The 27,062-nt window shown below is 37.4% G+C and overlaps 2 long non-coding RNA genes across 2 annotated transcripts in view; both read right to left on the bottom strand.

Moving 5' to 3' along the window:
* The window catches only part of LOC124253382, a 54,136-nt gene extending 27,589 nt beyond the window's left edge, over positions 1-26,547 (bottom strand). Inside the window, exon 1 of the long non-coding RNA XR_006892197.1 lies at positions 26,495-26,547. This is a non-coding gene — a long non-coding RNA (uncharacterized LOC124253382). The remainder of the gene's footprint in view (positions 1-26,494) is intronic.
* LOC124253381 lies at positions 15,888-17,805 on the bottom strand. The gene is made up of 2 exons (XR_006892196.1): positions 17,132-17,805; positions 15,888-16,858 (listed from the first exon to the last, which is right to left on the bottom strand). It is a non-coding gene; the product is annotated as an uncharacterized LOC124253381 (long non-coding RNA).
* Positions 26,548-27,062: the final 515 nt, after the last annotated feature.

The following is a 27,062-nucleotide window of genomic DNA, read 5'->3' as shown; positions in this document are numbered from 1 at the left end:
ACCATGTGTAGTAAGATGAGACAAGGAGGTGGCAGGGGCATGTCCCTGTATGTTGATATAAATCAGATTATGAACCAGTACTCTGAGGTGAAGCATAGAGGGCTGAGACAGGGTAGTGCCCCTGTGTAAAGGGCTGTTTCAGGGTAGTGCCCCTGTATAAAGGGCTGTTTCAGGGTAGTGCCCCTGTATAAAGGGCTGTTTCAGGGTAGTGCCCCTGTATAGAGGGCTGAGTCAGGGTAGTGCCCATGTATAGAGGGCTGAGTCTGGGTAGTGCCCATGTATAGAGGGCTGAGTCTGGGTAGTGCCCCTGTATAGAGGGCTGAGTCTGGGTAGTGCCCCTGTATAGAGGGCTGAGTCTGTAACAAGGTTCTTCCTTTCATGATAAACTCAAATACGTGATTAGATTCCCCCCTAAACATGCAGTGAAGTTGGGTAGATCCTAACAGACAGTGAAATGTGACAAAGTAACGTCTTCTATGGGGAAATGAAGTTGGGTCGATCCTAACAGACAGTGAAATGTGACAAAGTAACGTCTTCTATGGGGAAATGAAGTTGGGTAGATCCTAACAGACAGTGAAATGTGACAAAGTAACGTCTTCTATGGGGAAATGAAGTTGGGTAGATCCTAACAGACAGTGAAATGTGACAAAGTAACGTCTTCTATGGGGAAATGAAGTTGGGTAGATCCCAACAGACAGTGAAATGTGACAAAGTAACGTCTTCTATGGTGAAATGAAGTTGGGTAGATCCCAACAGACAGTGAAATGTGACAAAGTAACGTCTTCTATGGGGAAATGAAGTTGGGTAGATCCCAACAGACAGTGAAATGTGACAAAGTAACGTCTTCTATGGGGAAATGAAGTTGGGTAGATCCCAACAGACAGTGAAATGTGACAAAGTAACGTCTTCTATGGTGAAATGAAGCTGGGTAGATTCCAACAGACCCAGATTCCATGAGACCACGCCACACCGTGATACATGTTTCCATTCTCTTACTTACATTACGGAATGGGGTGTCAACATAAGAGAAAGACTTGATAATATTTTGAAGTCCCTTGCAGTTCTATAAAATCATTGGTTATTCCGGCCGACATTCTCATGTGTGTACACATTCCTCCTCGACCTGATTCTGATCCCCACAAAACTTTACTCGTCATTATCAATACACAGCCCCCTAATGTACCATCCCCACTGCATGTGTTGGTATATAAATGGCAATACATAATGTCACATAGCTGCATTGAAGCACACCGATTCCGCTCTGCATCACGTGTGTGCAGTAAGGTGCTGAGTTGGCAAAACGCCAGCTCAGTTGACATGTGCATCCAAATTATGTTAACGGAAGTGTATCAGTTTGTAATGGATGGTCGATAAAAAGCGTTGATGTTGTGTTTCCACTCAGTTCGCTCTTAATTGTAACTTGGAATATTTACAAACGTTTAACAAATAAACGATCTATAAACAAGTATCGTTTATTTACTTGTATTATTGCATGCATTATTCATCATTCATTTGTTAATATTTTAATGGTCATTTTATTCAATGTTTTGATATTAATTGTTGTCTCGTTACCATTTGTGGCGATGGTTTGAATATGTGCACGATGTACAACATGCTGGGCGTCCTCGGTGTTAACATTCCGTGACAGTTTCAGCGTATACTTGGTGGCATCAACAACATGCTGCCGTACATTGTTTATTGATGACTGCGACAAGGGCAACTCAGTGCATCAGTGAATAAAGCCAAAGAGCCACACTTAATGGAGTTCTGTATTATGTGTGGGAAGGTTCTAGCTTTCTTGTTAGTCTTCATGATAGGTTGAAGCATAGCATGTTGTGCTTGAGTGATATCCTTTCATTTCTTGAATATGAAGGTTTGGTAATGTCGGTGCATTCACCTGTTCTTTAATTCTTCCAGTGAATGTAACCATGGCAACTTATCTCAGGTATATATATCTAACACACATAGATAGCCGTCAAGGTTATTCAGAGTGCACTGACCTGAGAGCCGAGGATGCTGTCTAATCCGTACAGATCAGTTACAACGCATCCAACCAATATCGACCACATATCTCACATAAACACAATTTTTAGCCCACATATCTCCGAAGAAAAAGGCAATTCTAGAGTTTAGGGTGAGTTAGCAATTCATCTTAATTGCTAACTTAAAAGTAACGCATATGTTCTGATTAATTTGAAAATTGCATCAAACATCTGCTTTGTGTGTGTGTGTGTGTCTGTCTGTCTGTCTTCTTTGCCCCTACGCCATAGTCACAGTCGAGGGAGTCATGTGACCAGAGACTGCAGCAAGTGCGTGGACAACTTCAGTGATGACAACGAAGTACAACTATCATTGCTACAACCATTAAGGGAGGGCAGAGAGTTCATCAAGACAAAGTGATAAAACCCACTATGATATAGCAGTATAGATATGATTATAACAGGAGAACAATCACTATAACATTGATCCCAGGTTACCGAAGATCCTGGCTGTTCCAGTTGGCTGCATGTACAAAGTAATGTGCCAGATACCCAGCATGCATTCCAGACAGTATCATACATTGGTTAGATTAGGCTCCAAATTTATTAATGCTGTAAACGGCTGAAAAACATCCTCAACTAGCATATAGCACAGTTTTTCTATTACCACTACATGAAAATCTAACATAAAGTATCGGACATAGCATTTAATTTACAAAGCTGAAATTCAAAACATGGGATTTTTAGTCTTAATGTAAAAACAACTAGCATTGTAGGTTATATCTTTCAAAACAACGACATATGATTTGTATTTATATAATATAATTAATTGTTATCGATTATTCATGTTTATTAACAATAATTGTTACAGTTTATGTTTATTATTATTATTATTTCAGTTCTAATACATAGTTATAAAGATTATGATACATTTCATATCCACATTTACATATTAATTATGAGTACATATGTTTAACTTAGCAACTGTTAAATGATATGTCAGGTTTATTAACACGATTGAACTATACCATTTGGTAAGGTCCATGAAACATCACAGTAGCTCACTTTGATGTCATACAACACAGGCAAGTTCACATGCATGAAAGTCGTTTCTCCACTTCCATGAGCTATTTGAAGAATGAATATAATTGCTTAATACAGTTTGATCATTGCCAGTTTTGACAAATCACCAGCTGCGAAAACACAAAAATTCAAGGAGTCATTTGATGCACAAAAACATTATTTTCAATGTTATATTAATCAAAGTTTAAATATGTACATTATCTAGAAAACGGATTTATTAATTTCAGTCTAATTTCTATGTTTACAAGTACGTATCACTACTTGAGTATAATCATTATTTTGTTCACTTTCATGTGAAAAAATAATTTGGTACAATTTAATATTCTGTCAAAAATGTATCTACAAAACAAATACATAACACATGTAACATTACTTTCGTATAAATGTTTTGAAATAAACTCCAATGCAAATTTTCCCATTCATTGTGTAGATGTCTATCATGTATAAATCTAAGACATATAAGAAATGTGTATAGTTACAATTATAAATGGTATTTTTCAAATTCCAACATTAAACGGCTTTCTGTCTCGTGAATGATCTAATTATGTGATGCTAAAATATATTTAGAAATCAATATAGCATAATATAATTGTTTCTCGCGTTTAGGAAGTCATCGAGTTCATGGTTTATATACAATATACATATACAAGGAAGCCTCGTCAATTCGGTTAACACATGTTGATGACAGACACAGTATATACTATAGTAAAATCAAGCACATCTATCTATCACCCACACTGAGTATACATATAACGTCAAAACCATAGAATAGCCTGTCTGGATAATCTGCCGAAACACATTCTATCATGGGCGTAAAAGGCAGAATAGCTTTTTCCAGTGTATCAGATAGTTTCATCAAGTTTTTCTATCAGTGAATCAGATAGTTTCATCACATTTTCCAGTGTATTAGATAGTTTCATCACATTTTACAGTGTATATGATAGTTTCATCACATTTTCCAGTGAATCAGATAGTTTCATAAGTTTTTCTAGTGTATATGATAGGTTCATCACATTTACCAGTGCATCGGATAGTTTCATCACATTTTCCAGTGAATCAGATAGTTTCATCAGTTTTTCTATTGTATCGGATAGGTTCATCACATTTACCAGTGTATTAGATAGTTTCATCACATTTTCCAGTGTAAATGATAGTTTCATCACACTTTCCAATGCATCGGGTGGTTTCATCACTTTGTCCAATGTATCGGATAGTTTCATCGCCTTTTTCGCTTTTTACGCTTCCTGGTGCCTGTGTTTTGACAAATAACCGAGACTGGCGTTGACGATTTTGAGAAAGAAAAAGGAAAAATCATATTCATCCCAAAACAGCCATGACACGTTTATTGTATTATATAGTAAGGGTAGTTATCGAATATTGTACGTTCACATAATTACACAGGGAAAGCAAAATGTTTGTGATTCCCATAGACATCTAACTTACCCTCATTATACTTACGAAGTCCAATTTTAGTTTCCTTGTTATCATTTATTCGAAAATCTTTGACTTATACTGAGAACCTCCGGTTATGTATTGTAAGTAATACATATGTGTTAGTGGGGTTGAACTGTATATGATGTCAGGGGCGGTGGGGTAATCTAGTGGTTAAAGCGTTGGCTCGTCACGCCGAAGACCCGGGTTCGAATCCCCACATGGGTACAATGAGTGAAGCCCATTTCTGGTGTCCCCCGCCGTGATATTGCTGGAATATTGCTAAAAGCGGCGTAAAACCAAACTCAGTCAGTCAGTCAGTATATGATGTCATAAGAATATGTGAGTGTAAAGGAATTGAATGTAATAATGAGATATGAGTGTAAAGGGATTTTATGTAATAATGATGTGTGAGTGTAAAGGAATTGAATGTAATAATGATGTGTAAGTGTAAAGGGATTGTATGTAATAATGATGTGTGAGTGTAATGGAATTGTATGTAATAATGACGTGTGAGTGTAAAGGGATTGTATGTAATAATGATGTGTGAGTCTAAAGTAATTGTATGTAAGAATGATGTGTAAGTGTAAAGGAATTGTATGTAATAATGATGTGTGAGTGTAAAGGGATTGTATGTAATAATGATGTGTGAGTGTAAAGTAATTGTATGTAAGAATGATGTGTAAGTGTAAAGGAATTGTATGTAATAATGATACATGTGAGTCTACAGAAATTGCATGTGATAATGATATGTGAATGTAAAGGAATTGTTCATAATGAAGATATTTGGTTACAGATTAATTAACGTAGAAGTACAGCATATATAGGTGAGACACTTGAATAAATTCAAACAAATACATATAAAAAGTTCATGCCCAAGGTATAGGGCGGAATCTTACATTCGACTCTGCTTTTAGCTGAGATTTCCTGTGAACAGACAAAGCATGTTGTCGCTTTTATTTACGAAGTTTAATTATGATGGATAGACAATTTCTTGATTCAGATTCAGTCGCAAACTGACTCTATTGTTTCTCTCTAGATTGATTGTCAGACAAATATTATATGTTCATATGTATGCCTGAAAATTAACCCTATTCATCAAAATAAACCTAGACACGGTTTTAAACAAGAAATATCTGATCAGGGGTCTGAAAAGGTAATCTCTTTACCGAATCACTCTTTTAGTGTTTCTTTTCAGAAACCAGACCAACAAAGCGACAGATCTATTTCAATACTCATAATAAATTCAATTATATACTGAACACGTCTTTATGAACAATTTTCGAATAAAAGCAGAACATCAGGCACCTTGAATATAGAAAACTATTTTTGCAACCACGAATGTGTACCTGATGTGATGCAGTAATTTTAAACATTTCTATGGAATATGATCAATGTTATGTACAGATTTCATCGTATATGTACGTGACTGAAGTATGTACAAAGATCTGTTTCTAAAATCAAGTGTAGAAAATTATCACCACGTCCGATTTACCTACCTCTACTGATTGTACACATATACTCACCAGTATACGACATATAGGTCTGCACATAATACGTACAATATATTCCATAAGGGGATCCAGGAAGTTGCAATGGGGTTTCGAGAGGACTGTGATGTCGTAAATCAAATGAACAAATACTATTAACATGGTCATTAACCTGTTATGATATTTTCAGACAATGTTGAACATTACGCAAGTGGACATTTAAAAAGGGTTTCAAAGAAATTGTTAATAATTTCTGTATTTTAACTTTAACCTTTTCTTCCCATGGGAGAATAGAAATACATGTATTCTGCTAGAGGGAAATGATTCCTCAAAATGTTCTAAATAACTAGGTAAAATTCGTTTACATATGGTTTACAATTGATAAATAACTGGATAAGCAGCCTCTAAAGTAGACTATCAGAACGCATAGTGCTCCTTTACATTTGATAAAATGACCATGTATTTCCTTGTTTAGAATTGATGAATGTTGCAGGGATGTGGTGCCGGGATACCCTTATGATATGATATGATATGATATGATATGATATGATTTGTGATGACAAATAAACAGAAGCAAACAAACATTTATAAAATACTGTATCTTAAACTCAGTACAGAGTACATACATACACAACACATAGAACATACGCAGGACACACAACTTACATTCATAACATATGCAAATCATACACAACTCAACATTCAAACTATTTGTTTTAAAATCTTTACTTTACTTGTTTGATTCACATGTTTGATCAACATACCAAACACATGGACGCTCAACTCATTTACGGCAATCTGATGTTTTCTTTGCAACTATGTTCTTTGACGCTTTCCCGGCAATACCCGACAGAACCTGGTTTGACGCTTTACCGGGTATACTATATATTGTATGCCTGTATTTCATCAATGAATGAGCGTGTTTCGTTTTGTTTTTGCTTTGATATTGGCATTTGTTAAAAACTACCTGAGTATATAAAATAAAATTGTACAGTTTGTTTATATTATTGATACAAATTCTGCAATAACGCACTCACACATATTCGTTAATTAATTGATGAGAATGACATTGCCTTAATGTCTTCACCATATATACGAGTGGGACAGGTTGTGTGGAACATGCTAACCCCATTCAACATATTTGAAATTATAAATGTATTAAGTATTATTCGATGTATATTTCAATGTAAGAACTGAAATAAAACTAGGATAGCTCAAGCTTATGTAGTGTTATACAACGAACGCATAAGACATGCAATTAAATATTATGTAGTTTGTGCACAGGTATGATAATCGTTAAATTAAAAATTGACACGATAATTTATAACAATTATGTGCGAGGCATTATATTTACTTAAGCATATATAATATTGCCAGGTAATTCAAACTGAAAATATATATTATTGTAAAGCTTTACATTTCATCAACATTTGAGTCTGCTCAGGTAGAACAGCAGACAGTGGGGAACACTGCAGGGTTTATATGTATGTGTGACATTAAATGAAAGAACGACTTGTTGCCAAGCCCTGGATCTCATTTTGATAGTGTTTAAACGCTTTTTGAACAACGAATTTTAGGTGCGTTAGGACTAAGTATTTGTCGTTTCTCAAACCCGAAATTGATCAGTATTAAAAACCCTGCCAGTCACGACGTCATGTCGTCAGATTCGTTTAAGGGTTCATCTCTTAATTAGGACAAACATAGTCTCCGCTGTTTAGTTTTCCTCTATATAACCAAGCCTATGGTACCAGCCCTCGGTTGGGAATCATCCAATGTATCCAACTGGGGCCATCAAGTGACGCCACAAATCTGCGATACTTTCGCCATACAGACATTGTCTTGCCTAATTACACGATAGCTAGAACTGTACAGATCAGTGCAGCCTATAAACTGGTATTAGTTGCATTTCCTTGTTCCGCTCCACTTGTGCTATACATTATACTGCAGCTTACTCCACACACAGCAGCGGCACGAGTTCTTTATGAAGGGTTTTACAGACTGACATGTCGTTCTCTGTATGATGCTACTACCAGTAGACTAGACATGCTTCTTTAGTTCCACGTTGATCGCCGAACCTTTCATGTAACATGGCCAACACACAGGCATGTTGATACCGTAGAAATTAGCAGCATATCAGCTGGTAATATTTACCATCACCAGCCGGTATTTTGTGTGATTCTCTTTCAACACACGATTATATATTAGGTGTAGTAGAATATTTTTTATAATCATAACAACTTGAGAATTTCTTCTTTGACAGGCATTACACACTATGCAGCTATGTATATATTCTCCATGTTACAACTCTATGTATCACTTGCTTGATAACGGTGTTAGTACCTACACCGAAACGTCGCACCCATTGCAATAAAGAAGTTGACTATCCATAGCACTTGGTTTTCCAACTTGAGAATTATATCTCTTAGCTATTTCATGATTATTCCGCGGAAGGTACATACTATAGATATTATATTCCGTATCATATCTGCTGGACCTAATAGACCCCACTCTATGCCATATCGACTACACGTTGTAACTATTCTACTCTGTTATGACGCCAGTCAGTTACATGTTATAACTATTTTACTCTATATCATGTCAGATATATATCATAACTAATGTTTCATTACACTATGTCATCCACATGTTATATCTACTTTATCACATTTTCATACCTGTGAAATATATGTAAATTATTTAAATATCAACAAGTATAATCAATGTTACACAACCCAAATGAGTTATAACACGTTATAACTATTTTACTCTATATAATGTCAGATATATATCATAACTAATGTATCATTACACTATGTCATCCACATGTTTTATCTACTTTATCACATTTTCATACCTGTGAAATATATGTAAATTATTTAAATTTCAACAAGTGTAATCAATGTTAAACAACCCAAGTGAGTTATAAAGCGTTATAACTATTTTACTCTATATCATGTCAGATATATATCATAACTAATGTTTCATTACACTATGTCATCCACATGTTATATCTACTTTATCACATTTTCATACCTGTGAAATATATGTAAATTATTTAAATTTCAACAAGTGTAATCAATGTTACACAACCCAAGTGAGTTATAACCCGTTTTAACTATTTTACTCTATATCATGTCAGATATATATCATAACTAATGTTTCATTATACTATGTCATCCACATGTTTTATCTACTTTATCACATTTTCATACCTGTGAAATATATGTAAATTATTTAAATTTCAACAAGTGTAATCAATGTTACACAACCCAAGTGAGTTATAACAAGTTACAACTATTTTTTACTCCAAACGGCTACATGTTAAAAGTATATTGTTCTCTTATCATGCATGTTAGATATATACCTCATGCCAATAATGGTTGTCACCCCCTCCCCACCCCAACCACATCCCACCCTACACCCCTCTCCAATAAAAAATTTGAAGGGGGTGACAACCATTATTGGCATGAGTATATGTTATCAATAATTTCTTTCGGTCAATATACCTCATATTATAAACATTCCATTCTACATCGTTAAACGTATCAATTATACGCTGTTACATTTCTCTTCCATATAACGTCAGCTTCATGGCTATTCTTACTCTCTGTCAAATCAACTACATGTTATAATTATTGTATTATATCATCATGCCTGTTATTTCTATGCTATAACTATTTTGCTTTAAATCCTGATGCCACAGTTATAACTAGTTCTGTTTATGTTTATATGCTACTTATTTGAGATATTTTACTATATATCGTTTCAGCTAAATGTACATGTCATGGCTATTTTACTCGCTTGTCCGCTATATGTTACAAATATGTTGTCTTATATCACATCCGCTGTACTTGTTATAAATACTTTACTCTATATCATAATGAAGTAAACTAATCCACTGATTAAACATATTCTCATTAAACATTAATTTATGGTAACATTTAAAAAGTTTTGTCATTTAAATTTATTTGATAATATGTAGCTCAATTTCTATACATATATAGGATTTAAGGGAGATCTATTGTATTAACTGCACACAATACGATCAACGCTTTCCCCTTGTAAGTGTATCTATGTCTCAGCCATAAGAAATTTTAAAATAAAAGTTTTTGGAATCCCTTCACTGTCACTTTGATCGCCGTAGCATGAGTAAGCAATTTCCAGTTCCATTTAAATAGCCGCTGATTGACAGTCCTTAAGTTAATGCGTTCAGTAACAACCAGTTGCCATAGAAACTGATTTATTGATCATTTAATCACATTGCGCCTCCCTCAGCCCGTCGCGCATGCGCAGTCTCTTATGCTTTATTCACAATGAGCTAATCAATAAAAACGACGACAGCCTTGGAAAACATTAGTTTTGAAAATTCACAATGAATGATCATTTTAGCATTAATTTTACGCATGGGCGATTTCAATAACTGTCGACCACTAATGAACATGGCTATTCATTGTTCCATTTGTTGAAGAGAGTGCTCGTAACTACGACTGTATGATGCAATAATTACCCTCTGCCGAGGTGCCATGTGCACGTATATTTGAATTTGTGTGCCACTAGTTCAACAGGATTTTACGATAACTGTAACTATTGTCAAAGTGTAAGTACCAAATAACAAATGATGACGAAATACAATATTCTGAAAGCAATGTTACACGATTGAAACAAACATTAACATTACATATTCGTGAGTAGACACAAATATAAACACCATACTCTCCGCTACAGAGTACCCAAACAGGTGGATATATAAAAGCCCTTTACTGTACACATGCATGGTAAATTTAAATTCATATTTACATAAATGGGCACACACAAAATGGATATGAAAAATATTTTTTTTAGAGATTGCTTAACACTTGGAGAACATTATTTAGAACTGCCTCTATTTGAGAATATCAAGGCTACTTTTATGGATTCAAAATGTGTTTTTTTTAGTATGTTGGCTTGTATTTTAATGTTATGTGTTATTAGTGAAATGCACTTAACACATGTTGCACTGAATCCCGCTCCTTCACAAAAAAATAGGCGTGTATATTTTATGAATGTTTTCCTCTCAGCCCAGATTCTATGTTTAAAATTACCAGTGTGTATAAAATACACGTCGTAGTGTTTTACTTAATACTGGATCTAACATGTAGTCACTGTAAACCAGTCCTAGATGTACAGCTTCCAAACAGCACGCCATCCAACTCATGTTAAAACTACCTAAAGTAGGCTTTTGATATTTTTCCAAAATGCATATCCAATGAAACAACAAATATTATGCACGTGAGTATATATCTCGAGAGAAACATCTTGACATCTATATACTATTTATTTCCCTTGAAGAATTTACTTCCACATCAAACACAAAAGCAATGTTGGGATGATTTTTATATAAATAATATATAATCTAATTTAAACTGCAAACAGCAAATGAAAGTATACACTTGAAAATTTGATTCGACCAAAATATCATGAACGTTGTGGAAACGTTGCTAGGATGAAAACTGTCCCAGAAACAATGCAAACTTAAGAGTCCAGAGACAACCATTCTCATACATCGCAATCCAAAAACATTTTCTTGTTCGTTTCATTTTAGCCACTTTCACACAGGTGCTCTGAAGTATCATCAAGCCATTTTATTATAATGCCCTTAAAATTACATGTACTTTCAGTTTATTATCCGTATTGATATTGGCTAAATATTATTACACCAGACATAACGGATTCCCCTAAAATAGCATGATAAATGAAACGCGTTATCATTAGTTTAAGCTTGATGAGCCATAAGCAAAATAAATAAGGTACCGCCAAATGGTACCAAATTTTCCATTTTATTCTACAAAATTTATATGTGGAGGGAATTCCAAAACATCTTGTTTGTGCTGCTATGATGCTGACGGTAATTGTAATCACAAAAACTAAAACACATCGAACACGTGGTATGTATTCTTTGGATGTGTCTGTGAATGGTCATTTATATACCGTTGTATATGTCAAGGTTGGATTGCATGTATCGTAATTGCCCGGTTGACTTTCTGGATAAGACCAGTCACATACATATTTCTAACATGGACATATTTGTTTATGACCCTAATGTCCGACCCCTCAAACCTTGCCTGTTACAGCAATAACAGCAACTACACCAGCAGACTCAGAGGTAGGTTTGTAGCATGCACCTCATTACTTATAACTGTTTATCAATGTTATCTTTACATCAGCTATTGTGTATTATCTCCATATGTTCTGAATTATATCCTGGAGGGGTAGACGGAATTGCATCGCGCCATCACATCACCATAAAAACCAACTACTTTTTGACATCTTATGCAATTGAGGTATTATCGTATGTAGCATAAAACGTAGAAGTAAGAGAATACCAAGTCTCGATTACCTGCAGAAACTTATTCCACTATGCGTAAAATGCAAAATAGTCGTGAATGTATGTGAGTGGTTCAGCGTACGTCACAGTACATATTCACCTACACGTCATCGTGCACGGTATGTGACTGGTTCAGTGTACGTCACAGTACATACTCACCTACACGTCATCGTGCACGGTATGTGGTGAACATACAAACTCAGAAGAATTATTAAACCATATATTGAATCTAGTGGTCAGAAAATAAAATAAAAAATATTTTAAAACCTGGGGGTCTTTTAACAAATATGGATTGAAAACATGTCGTTTTGGAGAAAGAAGATAATTCATGTTGTGAAACTAAATATAGTAAATATATATCACGCTTCCTTCACTGAATTCGATCCGCCTATGACAAGGATACAGGTGTGAAAAAGATAAAACATGTGTTGTTTAATTAGTACCCTCCTGTTATACATTCTTTACCTTGGATCGCATAAAAAGAGATTTATACCGTTATTTGTCAGGGAAAATAATATTCAACCATATTAGGATCCATAAATATGTTTTACATTGTTACCTGTGTATAATGATTAACTATAGGAGTGTATAGCGCTCTGGCACGTGGAGGAGCATGAAGTCTGACCAATCTGATAAATTAGTGGATATCAATATCATACGTTCTCGGTATTTTAAGAGTTTGAACATATTGTTAAATAAATATTGCTGTTACTTAATAAAATTGTGAATATCTATATTTTGAGGTTTTGGCCTAGCGTGTGACTGGTTTGTAGTGTACATCTATGTAATGGTGCTATCGAACCCTGCCCATGTCACTCTGTCCTGCGTGTAATTTTACTGTTGCTCATTAGTTACATTAGCTTCCACATCATCATCTTAATTATCAGCAAGTGTTTTGCTGTCAGGAAAATGTTTCAAATTCCAGACTCTTTACAATGTATTCCATTTGTTCCACCGGTAACGCTCAACATAAAACATGATTTATCACATTTTACCTACATTTACGTATATGTTATGTTTAAACTTAAATATGGAAATACATAATAATGGCTCAAATCAGGTCATCTATTTTACAGTTAAACGAAATGTAGGAATATATGATGTGTCATTTCTGACAAGACGCGTTATCATATTATGCAAGTCTGATTATGTTTGTAGTCTGGTTTATGTTTCTTTGTGTTTGTAATACACGCCTTTCCGTCAATTGATAATTCTGCAAATGGAAAATACTGTAAGCAACAGCAGCCCTCAACACGTTTCTTTATGGGAGAAGACGGAGTGTGGATGCTCGTTACAGCGACACACACGGAGATCGAGACCGTGAATAGCGATCTCACTGACTCACTTCTACCCATTACGACATCAAAGTCGACTCGAATTTAATCAGTAAAATATCACCGAAGGCCCCTATCACCCCTCTGTCCTCCGCCTCCCCCAAAAGCTCGAGAAATATCCCCCAATTTAAATGCATGAGTTTCTCCTCAACCGCCTCAATTATGTTAAATTCGATGTAAAATTGAATTATCACATAGAAGAAGGGGGAGTGAACCGTAAGGTAGGGTGGGGGAGGGTGGGGTCCGCCTGATGAGCCACGTGCGGGTCTCTCAAACACAGAGAAATTTAATGGTGAATGGTTTGAAATAATTTAACAATGAAGTATTTTGAGACTGAAATTGGTGAATGAAAGACGGGAATCAATAGATAGTTATGCACTCAGTGACACTGCCTTGGAATGGAGTAGTGTGTACTTCGTGTATTTAGTATTGTACACATGTTAAGTATTGTGAGTAAATCATTATTAAGTTAGACTATGCACGAAATTGGCTACCTTTTGAGAAGTGTTTAGTGTTTGTGCACAAATTGTTCATGTCGTGAATTTCAATTTAGAAAATCTAAAAAAATTGTTCAATACAAATAAATAAATAATAAAAAAATAAAAATAAATAATATATAAATATCATACGTTCTACAAACTGAAGATATGTAAAATGCAAGGAACTTTAAAATTCCACCATGCTCCTCTGTGATAATTCAATAAAACAGAATTCCTAAAGGTACAAGCAAAGTTTGCCCTGCCTGCCTTATAATCAGTTTCAACTTCATTATTGCAATCATATTACTAATCTATCATTTTAACACTTCTTATCAGTTGTGATAACATCATGACAAAGCTGCGTTTTCTCAAATTCCAAAACGTTTAGAAGTCTCACAATATTTAACAATTGTATACTTTTCGTTTTGTTGGAGTGCAAAAAGTTGTAAATGTTAGCTTTCTGATACAAAACAGCGTAACAGATACAGCCCAAATATTGTGGCACATTCCCTGTGTGATTAGTTAACATAACACACCATTTCACAGCGGAGTCATCTGCTCACTAAGTGAATGTCAAAGTAGACTAGCTATGTACTGAAGAGGAGAGGTTAATTGCCAGTCGAAAATGTTATATATAGATACACTTATGATGGATGAAAAGGGCTTGATGCAATCGACATGACCACGTGACGTCCTCTCAGCCAATAAGAGAACGCCAACGGCAGGGCTATATCATACATAACATGTGGCTTATGATCCAAATTCCCTTTGATGTTGCCGCTCCTGCGCGGTTCAGATGCGCAGAACAGGAAGTTATAAAGTGTGGGACCGTAGTCACTCTTTGAAGATTTTATATATTTTTTTCATCGTTGCTGAATAGCTTGAGACACATATCAATAACTTGACACAGCACAGATGTTCAGTCGGTTTCAGCAGCCCGGAGCAGCATGAGATGAAATTGACAAAGTTTTGATAGAGTGTTGAGGGTAGTGTTGTGGGAGGGAAGGGGACGCAAGCTCCCCTCTCAGCAGGGGTGAGTTTTCTGTACGTGAAGAGACCCTCAACACTAAACAGCCACACTCGATTGTACTCAGAGGCACAGCCATCTATACAGAAAACATTTTGCAATTTTCAGACGGTGGAAATTTTCTATACATTGGTTGAAGGAGCCGTCAATTTAAGTACATTTTCTGACATTCCACAAACATTAGAACTGCTTGAATCAGAAGGATTTCTTGTAATAATTAATGATAAACACTTGATGAACAAAATGTACACACACTGATTGTAGAAAACTACAAGGTTCAAATACATTTTCATTTTGAATCGTTAAAACAAACGAATGAATTTGAAAGCGACACATAGACGGAATAATCCACGAACTAACAATAATTCTGTTCAAGTAGCCTGTTGTAGTACATGGGTTCACGACGACACGTCCTGCACAGAAAACATTTAACAAAGTAGTTGCGTGGAGTATTCTATGAACACAATGCCAACACATATCGCAACAACGGTTCGAATTTATTTCAAATGAATCCTCTCAAACTAGGTATGTAAATGTTTGCTCGACATAAATAATTCATAAAGGGTAATAGCACGGTATTGAAAATGCAATTCACTCATTTGCATATGAACAAGATTCATAGGTATATACTGTGTTATAACCTATATATCCAACAGTAAGATCCGTTCCCGAGATGGGAGAAAGACAAAGAAAGTGTACATATAGTCAATAAGAAATTTATTCATTATAATTTGTTATCAAAACGATAATACAGAAATACGTAAAATTTATGTAAAACAAAAACTAATTTAAAATGTAATTTATCGTTATCATTTCTTAAATCTTCTCGTATAAAAACACGGACAAAAAACTTACATTTTCTGAATTTCGATAAAATTAATTGTGAATCAATTAAGTAAAGCCAAATAAAATATTTTTGCCTAAATTGTTTTGAATTAATTCAGAATATTTAGAAAAGCACTCGAATATATACATATTTTAAATATTCTATGGAAATGAAAAATGATTTAAATAAACACACCTGTTCCTCCGTAATCTGTTGCTGAATATGGCTACCATTTTTGCCTTTGGTAACCTAGCTTTATGATATTTCAACAACAATCATACAGCTAGATAACCAAAGACATAAACAGAGCCTTCGTCTTGACCACAGTTTCCAGGAACTGGACATCCGTCGAAGTGATAAAGCAGGTGCCCGTGAGTGGGAGGCAGGTCCCTGAGGGTTGGGCCATGTTCCGGGGGGCAGCACGGTAAACTCCACTATGACCAAATGCAGGGTGTTATCTGGCGAGTGTTTTCGCATCACAGGTGAAATCACATGAGGACAAAAACACCGCGAGCAATAATCCAAGTAGGTCCAGCATTATGTGTGGTGTGTTGAGATATCCCGGCCCACAACCAATGTTGTCCAGTTGGGAGGAGACAATGGACTCAGGACTTAATGTTCTCGCCCGCTGTTCACCTCTCCGCTCACTTCTAACAGTCTCAACACAGAAAAAAGCCCCACCAGTTTATGAGAAATTTAGATTTGTTGAGTTAGTTGCCTTGGTAACTGGAGGACAGTCGGTATGTCCGGACGAATTGCACCTCATGCCTTGACGATATTGCTGACGTCCATCATCCTGGTCTCGTTCTCGCCCCATCTCATTTTCCTGTCCGCCCAGCATCCACCTGAAATAATAATGAAGAGAATTAATAAAATGCCTCACCTGTATCTGAAAGACAGAACTGACCAAGACAGAGCCTATCTACCGTCTCAGTCTGTACCAACACCAACAGCCCTAACACGGCATACAACATCGACGGCCGTCTGCCTCTTACCATACGTAGTCAGCTTGATCAAATTATTTCTGCCGTGATATGCTATCCAATACCAGCGGGTGACGAAACGCGCCGGCTCTGTCGGGTAAGTTAATTAAACACCATCCCAAGACTGTACAGTACCTAACGGTGACCAGAAGTGGACAGGGCACGTCCAGTCCCGGCGAGTTCCGTCTGTGTTCTAGTGCGGTCTCCCATGCTGCCTGGTGCTCTCAGGCCGGCGGACTGACGGAGCGAATCAGCTCTTCGCCTGCCAATATGTCGGACGATTCGCATCTAAGACCGATGACCTAAATATTAACACAAGCCACGCAAGAGTGAACAAGCTTTCATATCGACAAGCGCTTCACTCTCTCCCGTCAGCAACGCTTGACGAGAGTACGGGCGCGGCAAACTTGCTTCAAGATGGGTAGAGTGAAATGACATTCCCGCCAGAGATCGTCCAAGTATCTCACGATCAACAGTTTCATCGACTCTAATAGTCCTTTTCATTGTCACGGTATGGACTCGGCAGTCATATTTTCAATGAGAAAAAGGAAACCCGGTTTGAATCTGAGCCTTAATATGTTGCGGTGTTGATCTTGCACGCACGTGTTTCATGAATTAACGCAAATGAAAGCTATCGCCTTCCTATCCACACTTGATAGATCCCCCAGACCTGGGCCAGGCGGCCCGACCCTACACACGGGGTAGCACCCGTTCGCTCGTCCCTACACATCCCATAGCCAAGCGCTAATACGGGGAAGCCTCAGCTTTTGCAAATGAATAAAACGGAGTTTTCAAAAGCATATGGGAAATGTACGTAGGCGAAGGCAAGGGTGGCGCATGGGTGAACACATCATTTGCGTTGAAATGTAAAGGGACTTCACAGGGACGTGGATCGTCTTGCACTGAGTACAATCCTTCAACTAAATCTGAGCAGGAAATAGATAAAAAATAAACTGACAAAAACTGGCACGTCGATATTCTGTTCTCATCCCTAATAAGTGATAATCGCATTTCAGTATACTGAAAGTACATTGACTATGTTCTTGTTTATATAAAACATGGCCTTTAATTTCGGGACCTGTCTTGTCCCAATGAATGACTAAGTATTAGTAATGATGATGACATAATCCTCTCTATCACACCGTTGCCGATTCATCTCCTACCACTCCCTGTATTCCAAGCAGGACGGAGGAGGCAGGAGACGGCATCTTCTGTAGCCGCTGGGATACGTTACCGCGTCGGGGACATGTGGGAACATACTCAGTAATAGAAGCAGCAGACATGAAACATATTTTGAGGAGCTGTAGGGAAAAGATTTGCCCCACTAACCCCCCTCCTCCCCTACCCAAGCAGATGAATGACCGGACGGAACCACGACCTGGCGATTTCATTCACCACTTTCTATGGACCTTCTATAAAAGGAGTCCTGTGAACTTCACTGATCAAATTAAGAAGGACCATGGAATAGTGCTACTGTAAAGAACAGAATGGATGCGTGTATCTTAATCCACAAAAAATCCCCGAAAGACGATCCCTAATCACTAAATTGCACCTAATTATGAAAAGCTACTCATATTATAATATTTTGTTTCTTAATTTATCAAACACCGCCGAACGGCGACCTATGATTTTTTAATGTCTTAACTAAGAATACTTACTTATTATGATTTCTTTGTTCACTCAATTCAAATACAAACCAAGATATCGAGTTATCAGAGTTCGACACAACAGTGTTCGACTGTATGTTTTATTCAATTGTGAACACTCAGACAGTTCCACAAGCACACTTGGTAACCTCACGCCGTACAAGCATGTTTAAGGCCTATAGAATTAGACAGCCACTACAATCTGTACATGAATGGCAGCAATGTTGTACAGTGATTGAAGGTCGGTGGTTTTCTTAATAACATCTGTACAACCTGTCCTGGTTGCACAAGGACAAACTAATACACCTATTCCGGCAGTGTGTATCTACAAGCATGGAATGTTTGGGGTGCTCAGCTACCATCAATGTCTGGACACGTGTATGTCAATTACTGCTACAATATATACCCACGAGTACTGTCAATCACTGCTATAATATATACCCACGAGTACTGTCAATCAGTGATACTAATCTGGACACTGTCCCAAAATAATACAGCTGAAGGTAATTCAAATCCTTTCGACAAGGAACTGGATGAAAGCGAATTGTGTCAAGGGTTGTTCGACAATATTGCCCGACCATTGTATGGACACTTTTCATATGACACATAGCAATGTGGCTGAACAATCCCGAGAAAACCACCATTGAAAGTGTTTTGAACGGCCGATTGTCAACTAACGAGATATATATAGATGGAGGTGAAAAGGCTAGCCGACATAGGAAGGAGGGAATTGACTTATGACATAGACAGAGTTCGTGACACTGACTCGCTCGGCAAATACCACGTGGAGCAAATGTCATTTTCTGACACAAGCATTTTGTTACGACCTGTTTGATTGGCTGGTAATTTAGAACATTATCAATATGAGCCAATTATATCAGTGGTTGTAGTTTAACTCAAGAACAAAGAAGATGAAACATCGATGCTAGCATTGTTCCGACTGGATTTCATTGAGGGATGCATGGTCGAAATAACACGAAACGATGATAGTTCATTATCCAAAACACAAACATTTCATTCAACGATATAGTCATGAATTTTACAATCACCCATTGAGAACTTGCATGTTTTCGTAAGGAGTCCAAATGTTTTTTAAATATTAATTTTCATGCCCTATTTAAAGGTCATTTACTTGAGCGCTCTCTAACCCCCAGGAGTAATTATAAATATCCACACCCTTCAAGGAGATGACGGCAGTGTTGATATAATTGTGCATATCTAGATATTTAGTGCCGTAGGTCCAGTGCGCGTCTATAGCAAGTACTGGAAGTCGATAGTTACCGAAGGTGAAACATCACCAGCTGAACCTTCTGCGTAAGGTTATGCACCAAGTCTATGATAATTTGCAGGAATGTTTCAGTGCTCGAACAGCTATGCATTCAATATCGCAGGATAACGGGCTTTTCATGTGAACTTTATAACCCTCGTACGAACTGATATCGTTTAGAATTACGGCCAATAAAGAGGAGCCGTACACTAGCCTTACCAAATGACCTTTTAATATCGTGTAAAATTAATGAAAGATTATTTGATAACCCTTTTCCTAAACAACTGTTTACGATCCGTCGTAATAACTCAGTTTTTTTCACACTTATTGAGTGGCAAATTGCCCATATAATAAGCATATGCGTATGTACAGAGCTACAGCCCAGGTATCAAGTTACAAAACCACATTTAGAGTTACAATCCAGGAAAATTCTTGTCTGATTGCATACCATTAACAAGGAAGAACTGTCAAAATCACTGATGTTACCAGACTTAACTTGCACCAAATAAGCAAGCACCAATAGAACGGTAATCTTTTATTTCCATGGGAAGTTCGACCTTCTCGTTCAGTACATATCTCCGGAAGCTCCTACCACATGACAACCATGCACGGCACAGCCCCGTCTGTCAGCTAATAAACTACTTAGGTCGCTACAAATCTGCGTACAACAAATAACATCGAGAGTTTTGGTCGACTTGAAATCTCGTACGACCTCGCGGAAGCCATGTTATAAAGTACAAATCTCGCGGTTTCAATTGCTCAGCGGGACTGCAAGCAACAGACATACAAATTGGCATGCGCAGTGTGAAGGTAGGCAAACATGTCCGGTAGGGTCACACAGCTGTGCTTTACCTCACGCCGGTTGTCAACTGTCAGGTTCATACAAAATTACAACTGTAGCTGTTGCAGCTTAATAAAATAGTTCTAAATGGAGAACTCCAGATCCCAGATGTTGCCAGGTTGCCTCTATAGGCGGGTGTAGTTGTCTACTGTGCTGACAGATGATCAGAAAATATTGTCTTAAATAACATTCTTCATTAGATAATATCCAGTGCCGAATTCTATCCCTTAACATTTTGGAGTATTTTCACATGCCATCAATCAATTAAATATTTTGGCAAATAGCCACTAATATTTCACCAATATCATAATTACCTCTGTGGTAACACCATCGATTCAGAAGTTATGTTACTTTGCGATGCCAATTAACGTTTGAAATTAAATTTACAATATGAAAATGATGCTAGCAGATGCATTAGCTGATAGCATCTTTACACGGTCAATCTGAAGCAGTATAACAGAGACTGGCGACCATGAGAATATGATTTACACCGTCTTAATGTCCAAAGGCATTGCTGTTCCTCGACCCTCATCAGCTTTGAACTGACATGAGACGAGTTGGACGGGAGACTTGAGAACAGATTGAGCATTAATTCAGTCATAAGAACACTCCGGTATTTTGATAGCTCTGACAGTAATGGAGTTGTGTGCACGATGCTGCACCATAGATTGCATGTGCATGTGTCAACTGGGTGTGTGCAGATGTGGTGCACGTGAGAGAGGAGAAGGGGGATCAGCGTTGTTGCTTCCCCATCTCGTCCTTCTCTGTAGCATCACCCCACGGTAACTGGCAGTCATTATTTAAGACTGTCTTTAGTGGAAGGGGCACTGACTGCACCTTTGCTAGGGATCATAGGATAAAGACGCAGACATTCCTGGGGCGCTTTAACACATCTCACATCCTCCATGAGGCATCCAGGGGCTCCAACCTATCATAACAAACGTGTTTCAACCATTGCCGTAGCACTGGCCTATATACCAGCTTCTGGGTCTTTAAAAGGGTTTAGCGCATGTACAGTGCATTGGAAGTGAATTAGCAGTCTGCATATGTTAGTAGGATCATCAGTGGAAACATCTGAAGGCCATGTAACATTGTGATCCTGGAACACATACATCACGAGGAAGCACTTTCAAATATTGTATCGCTACTCATTCCAGCTTATACATTCAACCAATAATAATTTTAAACTGAAGGAAATACATTCCCATTATTACTTTCCAGGAAGAACCATTATAAACAGGTAACATTATATATGGTGTCTCTTGTATGCAGTACATTTATTCAGTAATTGTTACATATTTTAGTCATGGAAGTGGAGTAACCTTGCGATTTAAGCGTTCGATCGATTCCATACATGGATACAAAATGAGAAACAATATTTTGGTGTCTCTTTCCTTGATATTGTTAAATTATTTGTAAAGCCGCATACAATTATATGCACACACTCAATTACTTAAGCATATATATGTTTGGCTTACAAAATACTATACTATCAGTAACCAAACCACTGCATATTACCACTAGATTTAAGCTCGGTGTAAGTAGTGGTTCACAGGTTCCACGTAACACATAGGTGTCATCTGTACTTAACACGCGTGACAGATCTGATGCAACCAGTATGTAACGAAAGAAGGACCACTCCCAGCCACTCTCAACCGCTCCTCGATCCCCCTTCGTAACCGATCCAGCTACTTTAACAATAGCAGTTATTGCCATGAACACCCACTGTCAACGACAGAAGCTTCGCTATTAATACTTCTGTAATTACATCATTCTTTTACTGGAGCACTATTTTATTAATTTATGACAATACTCCTCCTAAAGCTTTTAGTCCAAATTGTACCGCAACTAGCCCCAGGCGATCCACCGATGGGATATTATGTCTTTTGGTGAACAACTGTTAAATCCCCCGAGCCTCGAGCCATATCTCCCCGACCCCTCCCGTCTCTATACACCGAAGACAACATTGTTTTTCCTTCATGTACTCTGGACAAGAACCAATAATTATCTCTTGACAAAATACAACCTTCGATGCTTATGTCACTATTCCATGTAATGATCGTTTAATGTAACACGCGTTTTGAACACATTTTATACACATATTAAAAGCAATGGTTACTTGTACTTCCAAACATAAACGTAGAATATATGTTTATTTAACAAGCTCCTAACGCTTAGTCATGATGCCAGCACTGTATGTATTTTGTAATGTGAGAGTTGAAGTCTTGTAATCACAGCACGGTAAGGTCTTATAACAGGCCATAAACAAAATATTGATGTCTGCATTCTGCCACAAGCCATTACATACCCGATGTATGAATAGGTTTTGACATTTCAGAAACTAGCTGACAAGTTGAGCTCACATTATCTCCTGGACTAAGATATATCACAATAACCTCCTTATTACTGCGATTCATACACACATTACTAGTTCAAGAAATCCTTTACACCGTGATCTAAGATTCAACACACCATAACAATGGAGCTACAAGACATTTGACACCGTATCGTGTCCTAAGGTCACCAGGTTCCCCCTGATTCACCCCCTCCCCACCCCGAAGTCACCATTCGATGTGTATAAGGGTGGGTACACAGCATTAAAGACTGAGCTGGGGTACTGTGGTGTCGGGGAACACAGAACTGGGACTTCAGGCGATACTGAGACAGACTGTACCTACTGTGCCACACGTGTGTCAACTACCAGGCAATGGTGTATTGTGTCCTCGGCGATCTCTCTTTTATGTCGCTCATTAATTACCACAAGTATAAAGCGAGCACTCGTCGGCACATAAACTCCGGATTGCGGGAGATAAAATATCCATCTCACCGCATATGTGAGGGAGCTTTACACCATCTTGTAGGCGGGTTCGTTTTGTACAAATGGCTCATGTGGGTGGAATCGACCTCTGATGACCTTTACCTTTAACCTGTCACCTGTCTCCTTTGATCTTACCGACAATGCCATTGATTACAGGTGAACTGTGCATGAATAGATTGCATATATAAAAGAAGATATGTGGAATATGTGACTGCGCGGGAAATGACGCTAACAGACGAATGATCGTTTGGTCGAATTTTACATAACACTCTCTAAGATATGTTCAGATCTTTCATGCATTCTCCACACAACTGCACAATGTGTAATTGAATGAACTGACGTATATTCCTACTTGCTACAAAGCTCAATACGTTTACGTAACACCGCGTTTAGATAGAATAATTTATGTCAATTTCATAAGAGCACAGCCAGTACTCTGTTAACAGAAACGTACGGCTTTGACCGCTTAGTGGGAAATTACTGAAAGATAATTGCAAATGTCTAACGAATGCTTACATTCCAGTGGTTCAGTACAATGTGGCGGAGACTTGCGCCCATGGATTCAGTGTTGCTTGGAAATAGTCGCTCTGCCATACCCCGGATCGGGATACATAAATCCACCAATCAGAGATGAGAATTTCATTAGCGCCGAATAATTACGTGATGCACCAATGCATAATTTTAATACATTATATTTAGCCGTCGCCTGTTGGAGCATATATCAACATGTCTTTATGGGGTGTATAGATTGGTATTGCCGAAGCAGAGAAGACATCAAGTATTCAACAAGTTCCCAAGCTGTCTTTTGTGGCAATTCAAATCTCAATCTTTGTGTTGAACCGAGGGGCACCGGCGAAGCATTCAAGGGTCGATTCGAAGCGAATATAATTCTCAATACTACATGGGGTAATTTAGTGAAGATTTTGTGGCGCATTCAAAGAATAGCTGATAGCTCATAGCGTCTTGTGTGCTTGTCAAAACTCTTTTACATTGGTTTGAAAGACAACTTTCCATCTCCCACTTATCCAGGCAAACTCCGTAAAGACGATAGCAAGCGCCCCAAACAGACAATCTTGCAGGCGCCATTGATACGAGTCAGTGTGGGCGTATCCCAAGCGAGGCAAACACTACTTGAATAACTCATTGTTTCAGATGGGAATATCACTTATTCCCAAGTTTATATTTTATCTAAATCGACATAAACAGGGCATATTGTACGGTTCATGTTGACGGTGAAATACATTTTGTTGACATCTAACATTTGATGGGTCCAAAAGAATTGAATAAACTATTTGGTTCAACAGAAAATATACTCATATAGATATACAGATGAAATGTGATTGTGAAAAACAATCAGAATCAGACAGTGTTCCATCATAATGATTCTGGAATAAATAATATATGTAGTTTTGACTCAATTCAACCTGAGCTAGTATATGAAACGGATCAAAAGATTTCCGGTAACTTACCCCGAGACTTTAACGCTGTCAGAACCTGTGATTTGACATCAAGCATATTCCTCGGAAAATATCAAAGAAAACTAATCTACTTGGGTTTTCAGCGCAGCTCCATAAAGCATGTCATCGCGGTGATACTATAACCAACACAGTGAGGGTAGGCAACGCTACGAGCGTGCAATATGAACCTGTAACATTACTCGAATACATACAACCTAACGTTACATAATGATAACACCAGTCACCATCTCACCCGCCACCCCACAGCGTCCCCGCCCTACTCACAAGGCAGCACCACTCACAACCCCGTCCTGACGTTATTTCTCTATCACTACACAGTATCAAAACTCCCATTGAAAACATGAAATATGAACCATCTTAGCGAGGTAGGGGACATCCAACACTGTAAATCGCTCGCCCATGTGGTGTTCTCCGTTAGGCCGCCATAGTCACTCATTTAGTGCACTTGTAATTTGTATTTGGTGGAGAATAACGAAATTGGCTGGTAAGCCTTGACACTTGGAGAGATAAGGTTTGACACTCACGTAGGAGGTAGGATCTCTTGATAAAAACTTTGAAGAAGGGAAATGTGTTTCTTATAAGGTCGGCTGAGGTTTATTTTAAAGTTCTGATTGAGCTAATTTCGTGAAGAATCACCCAACCCTGATCAGAAGGATACACATGTTACACAAGGAAAGGGAGACAATTTTCCCCTGAAAACAGTTTTCGGGGTCGATAAAAATACTTTTTTACTAACAATATCAAAGTTGATAGTATTGAAATAAGTAAATTAAACTTAATTAAGACTGTTATCAAATCAGTCATTGAGTTATATAAATTCAACCAAAAACTGATACCATAGATTTTAGTTTGCCTAGTAATACAAAAGTATATTGAAATCTATCGTTAACAAATTAATGAGCTATATTTAGGTTCTAATTTGGTTAATAGGTTTCCCGTTAATGAGATTGTACTTTTAGTTAAATACTGTAACTTGTCTGTTCAGTTTTAAATATTACGCAATGTTTTACCGCATTAACTGGTAAACACCGAAACTATTTTGAATCATAATGTATTCACTAAATATAATAAAACTAAATATAATTGATGTTTGATATCGTTTACATGTTCATTGTACCCTGTCATGTATAAACATAAGAGCACTTAGTCATGTATGTGAAACATGCAGCAAGATTGTATATTTTGTATACAACGTTAGATCAGCCAAAACATAGGCATCAACAATACAGGGTATTTTTTGTTTGACGTTATAGCTAAGTGTATCAACACAACATAAAACAGTCTGAAAAACAGGCTTCTGGTGTCTCCATAACTGTACAACATGGGTTTCCACTGAGTCCAATACTGCATGTGTGGATGCATTGCAATTCATATCATGAAGAGAATGGAATGAACAGTATAGACTGTTAGATGGAACACCCGTCTCGATGGTGTAGCGTATTACTTACCCCAAGATCCATGTTAACGCAAGGAGCCCGTGTTCCCGACTGATATCGACAGGCTAACCAAGGGAGTATATATACCCGACTGACGTAATTATACCTGTGCAATTATTGTACCATCAACTCAGGTAATTGCCTGGCAGGGTTATCAAACGATGCTTCGACAGGTTGCTGCTAGCTTCAGGAGTGTTAGGACGTGATTTAAAAGTAATTGACATCCCCTTTCTAAATACTTTCCCAATTACTTTGAAATTTAAATGATTGCTTGAACAGAGTCTTATTTGATTTTTTTTTTTAACGAATTCAATATATAATAATTTAAATTTACTTTTCAATCATTTTGATTTTCGCTTTTGTGATTATCAATAAGATTTCGGTATCAATTAAAATCAAGATTCTGCGCGTATCATCCACGTTTGAACATGTTTAAATAAATGCTGTGGAATCATTTGTTTGTTTCAAGCATGGATCGCTTAGAAACGACATTTCCGCCCCACTGCTAAAGCCACGCCTACTTAAAGTTAATTGGGCGATGCAGGCTCTGACTGAGTGCTGATTGGTTTGCGCTGTTTGA

Source organism: Haliotis rubra, unplaced genomic scaffold (assembly GCF_003918875.1).
Source record: "Haliotis rubra isolate DU_JTF1 unplaced genomic scaffold, ASM391887v1 Scf54, whole genome shotgun sequence".
Lineage (NCBI taxonomy): Eukaryota > Metazoa > Mollusca > Gastropoda > Lepetellida > Haliotidae > Haliotis > Haliotis rubra.
This window is presented reverse-complemented; position numbering and strand designations above follow the sequence as displayed.